Genomic DNA, 5,749 nt, shown 5'->3' on the forward strand with positions numbered 1-5,749 from the left:
CATTAGAAAATCAGGCAAAGTATAAAGTGAGTGAAAAAATTAGACATTTTCAACAGTTTTGAGGTTGAGTATATAATCTAAGGAAGAAACAAATATGTAGGAACCTATAGGATTGATATTTGAGAGCAATAGGCAACCTGGACATGGATATTTTTAGTAATTCATGTTCAGTTTCCATTTAGGCATTGGTACAATCATAAGTGTGACTTTTGCATTTTGTGTCCAGAATATTACTGCGATAAGATGCATATGTAGATCAGGTGACCTGAGTATTTCTTCCACCATTTCTGGGAGCAATATTTTGAAGATGTATAAATTAGTATTGGGGGTACTGTGAATAAATAATATAACTGGTTCCACTTTAAATAATGGATCGAATTGATATCAGGAAATATATAAGAAAGCTTCCTTGATATAAAAACCATTCATTCCAACCAGTTATACCTCTAATGGTGATATTACAGTTATGGTTTATCATGAACTGTTTGTCAGTTTTGCTTCAAAAGGAATAAAGAAAATCGAAAATAATGTGTTTGTAAAGAAGTCTCATGAAAAGACCAGTCAAGAAACATGGAGGAATACATGTGTTCTGAAGAAGGAAGTGATTGAAAGTGATACAAATGCCTGTAAATTTGCTAACTTGTGGAGGAAATATATATCCTATGATGTGCATAAACTGAAGAAATTGTAATGTACCAGTGTTGAATAAAAATGAACATCGATATACATATCATGTCTCATAGGGATCTACTTGCATTGATGACAAACTGTGTCAGTTACTGTAGAAATATTAGGATTTGTATGCATCATTCAGTGAAGTTAGTTTTCAGTACTAGGAAACAAATATGTATTTCAGTTGGATGAATGTTTCTGAGAAGAATCTTGTGAAAAGTTGATTATAAATCCACATAAATGAACATGATTGAAAATAGGGAGTGTATATAAGACACATATATTTCATACTTTGAAAACTCTGGAGAGTGTGTGTGTGTGTGTGTATGTGTATATATATACACATACACACACACAAACACACACACACAGACATTAAAAATAGCAATATATGCCAATAAAAATTCACCATGAAATACATATCATCCACATATCCAAAAATATATATTTTACTGAACAAGGATTTATGTATAATCTTATTCAACTAGGAAGCTCACCCACAGGTTGAATATTCAGTTCCAACAGCGTTTAGGAAAAGTGATCTCATCTCACAATTTGTATCTGCCAAGTCAGCCACCTCCCAAGAATGTACGTGTAGTACCAGGGAGGATTTTATATGTGCATATAAAAATATATGTGCTGAGAAGGCTACAGGGAAAGGGAGACAGCAATTCACAAATTTGTTATGAAATCACATGGAGAACTATTTCAACAAAAAATTATCTAGATTTATAACTCCTACCATACATAATGCAAAAAGGCAAGTTCAACTATACACCATGCCTCCTCTGAACTGCTTGTATTTCTATTCTGTTTGGGTTAATTTTCTGCATCATATTAGGATTAGTAGTCAGAGTCTAGTAGGGTATGGTTTAGTGTGAGGGATTCAGTATTTCGAATGGGAAATTAAAAAATGAATCCAATGTGTATGCAAATATGTCCTACACAAAACTCTTCCCACTCTCATCCAGCACAATTCTTTGGCATTACCTTCGCCCCATGTAAGACACAATTAGAAGGGAAGAGTTAGAAAATCTGTGAATACATATCTGGAATGGTAAATGCTCAGGAGTTCACAACCTTCGAGGTGGTAGTGGAGTTTCCAAAAGTAAGTTACTGGGTAAACACTACACAAACATAGAACTCTGGTGGCCTAAAGACTTCTTGAGAAAGTGCCTCTGAGGTTGGACACTTGAAATATTTGTTGTTTTGCGGAGCTTTAGCTTCATTTATAGTGAGACCATCAAAGCTGGGTCTGCATCTATGTGACCTCGAAGATTTCGTTTATTATTTTCCATTGAACATCAGGCAGCAATGGTGATTTCTCTCTTTATAGGCAAATTGTGGCCACTGGAAGCTAAGTGTCTCCCCAAGTGGACTGTGAAGCCATTTAGTCATCCTCCACTTTTTGTGGTGTTTCTTGCTGCTCCACTGGGAGTTTGGTATTTGCATCATAAAATACAAAGAGTTCAACTGGGATATAGTGCTGTAGGGAGTTCTGTCACGTGTGTTGGGTCAGGGTCTGCAGGAGAATGCACCAACCAGTCTTCTATCCCAAATAGCTTGCCCCTCTGACCATAGCAACCTGATTGTGAACATTGCCCTGAAACCTCTCCAAATAAGAAGATGCTTTTACCTATAAGGGTCTGATGGCTGCACCATGTCAGCCACAAGCCATTTGGAAGTCAATGGCAGAACCACATGGCTCCACCACATATGTTTTTTCACACACCTTCACACCACAGCTCTGGGCCCACTACTCAGCATGCTCCAACTTACTGGCATCTCCTTTTACACCATTTTCATGAAATCCAGTCAATTCAGGCACTGTATGGTACACTCTTGATCAGCAACAGAACATCCAAAGGTTCTCCAGTGGCACCTGGTCATGGGAATTTTAGAAATTCCATGGTGTTTATCTAGCCATTTTAGAAGGTTTAAGTTGGAGTCACTGTGTGTTTCAATTCATTCAGGAACCATTTAATGGTTAGGAAGCTGATTTCAATGAAAGCTCTGGAGAACACTAAGAGGCAAGACATCTCAAAGAGTGGCCAAAGAGTCACATGAAGCCAGGGCCATTGAGGTCTACAATGTGAGGTCCATGTGTGATTTGACTCTCAACTATGGCTGCCAAGTCTTTCAGAATAAAATCAAGTGATATCATGGCTGAGATTCCCAGTGCTCTGTGGAAAGCCACCCTGGGCCTAGATCTTAGTTTCCAAAGGCAACTCTCATGCATGACCTCCTGAAATCCCAACACAATTCATGGCAATACTTCTCTGAGGTCAGTTCCAGAACTCAGTCTCTATGGGGAATAACACCTGAGTTCAAACGCAAGTGGACCCAGTCACCTCTCCCAAACGCCACACAAATGACCACAATTAAAACCAAAACACTCCCACATGGCCCTCATCTTCGTCCATATAGACACACATCATAACCACTCGCTGGTGGTTTCCCTGAGGGGCACAGCCCAAGACAGTGTCCAAAATAAGCTCCCTTGCCCCTCATTTTTTTAAAGTCATGGTGGCCTGAACACCCTTCCTGTGAATCAGAAGTGATAATATAGGCCTGCAGTTAATACTGCTCTGCTTCTCCACTTTGAGGCATACTGACTCTCAGGTAAAGATTCTTTATGTGATTTGGAGTCATGAGAAATCCCAAGCTCCTCTGCAGTGGTTTGAAGAACTCGTTTGACCCAAAAAATCCCTATTCTCACTTGATGGAGGTCAGGAACCTTACAAAGGAAGGCGAGAGTTCATCCACAATGACTGATCTTTTTGTAATTTTGGCTTTGGATGCACACATGGGATCTTTTTTAGATCCATCAGGTATTGAGAATCTAATCCACAGCTACAAACAAGGCCAAGAGTCTCATTCAGACACATCCAAATAGTAATGTACCAGTGTTGAATAAAAATGACCTTTAAAATACACATCATGTCCCACAGGAATCTACTTGCATTGATGTTAAACTGGGTCATTTACTGTAGAAATATTAGGATTTGTAAGCACCATTCACTGAAGTCAATTTTCAGTACTAGGAAACAAATATGTATTTCAGGTGGTTTAATATTTCTGAGATTAATCTTGTGAAAGTTGATTATAAATCCACATACATGAACATGAATGAATTTAGGGAGTGTTTAATAAGACACATATATTTCATATTTTGAAAAATCTAGAGTGTATATATATATATATATATATATATATATATATATATATATATATATATATATATATATATTATCTCATGGAGAAATATTACAATGAAAATTTGACAAGATTTATAACACATACCCTTGATAAAGCAGAAGGCAAATCCAAGTATACACCATGACTTCTATGAAAGTCCTGTATTTCTATTCTGTTAGGTTTCTTTTTATCCATTATATTAAGATTAGTAGTCAGAGTCTAGTAGGGTATGTGTTAGTTTCAGGGATCAGTATTTCAAATGGAAAATAGGAAAATGAATCTAATGTGTATGCAAATATGTGCTACACAAAAATCTTGCCACTCTCTCCAGAACAATGCCTTGACATTAACTTCGCTCGAAGTAAGACACAATTAGTGGAGAGGAGTTTGAAAACCTGTGATTACATATGTGAACTCGGGAGTTCACAACATTGCATGTTGTAGAACAGTTTCCAAAAGTGAGGGAGAGGTTAAACACTCCACAAACATGGAGCTCTGCTCGCCTAAAGACTTCTTGAGAAACTGCCTCTGAGGTTGGGCACATGAAATATATGTAGTTGTCAGGACATTTAGTTACCTTTGTAGTGACACCATAAAATCTGTGTCTGCATCTTTGTAACCTGGAGGAAATGGTTCTTTATTTTCTAGTAAACATGAGGCAGCAGTTCTGAATTATCTCTTTGTGGGTAAACTGTGGCCACTGGTAGCTAAGTGACCCCGTGTGGTCTGTGAAGACATTTGGTCATCCTCCATTTTCGTGGTGTTTCTTACTGCTGCACTGGGAGTTTGGTATTGGCTTAATGAAATACAAGGAGTTCAACAAGGAAACAATGCTGGAGGGAGTTCTGTCACTTGTGGTTGGTCAGGGTCTTCAGGAGAATGTTCAAAACACGGGTCTATCTCACATAGCTTTTCCCCTTGACTATAGCCACAGGATTCTGAACATTGCCCTGAAACCTCTCAATATAACAAGATGCCTTTCCAATTAAGCGTCTGCTTCCTGCACCATGTCAGTCACAATGCTTTTGGAAGCCAATGGCAGATCCACGTGATCCCATCACAGGTATTTATTTAAAAACCTATAGTCCACTGCTCTAGGCCCACTACTCAGGAGGCTCCAACTTACTGGCATCTCTGTTCTACACCATTTTCATGAAACCCAGTCAATCAAGGCACTGTCTGGTACACTCATGATCAGCTATAGGACATCCAAAGGTTCTCCAGTGCTACCTGGTCATGGGAATTTCAAAAATTTCATGGTATTTATCTAGCCATTTTTCATGGATGAACTTGGAGTGACTGTGGGTTTCAATTTATTCAGGAACCATTAAATGGTGAGGAAGTTGAGTTCAATGAAAACTCTGGAGAACTCTCACAGGCAAGGCTCACCAAAGAGTGGACAAAAGGTCACATGAAGCCAGGCCCATTGAGGTCTACAATGTGAGGTCCATGTGTGTATTGAGTCTTAACTGTGGCTGCCAAGTCCTTCAGAATAAAATCATGGAATATCCTGGCTGAGATTCCCAGTGCTCTGTGGAAAGCCACCCTGGGCCTAGATCTCAGTTTCCAACCACGAATCTCATGCGTGGCCTTGTATAATCCCAATACAATTCATGGAAATACTTCTCTGAGGTCAGTTCAAGAAGTCAGTCTCCAAGGGGAATCACAGCAGAGTTCAAGCCCAGGTGGACCCAGTAATCTCTTCGAACCGCCACACAAATGACCACAATTAAAACCAAAACACTCTTACATGGCACTCATCTTCTTCCATAAAGACACTCATCATAACATCTGGCTAAAGGTTTCCATTAGGGGCACAGCCCAAAACAGTGTCCAAAATAAGCTCCCTTGCCCCTCATTTGCCTAAAGTCAGGGTGGC

The sequence above is a fragment of the Callospermophilus lateralis genome, unplaced genomic scaffold, assembly GCF_048772815.1.
Source record: "Callospermophilus lateralis isolate mCalLat2 unplaced genomic scaffold, mCalLat2.hap1 Scaffold_256, whole genome shotgun sequence".
Classification (NCBI taxonomy): Eukaryota; Metazoa; Chordata; class Mammalia; order Rodentia; family Sciuridae; genus Callospermophilus; species Callospermophilus lateralis.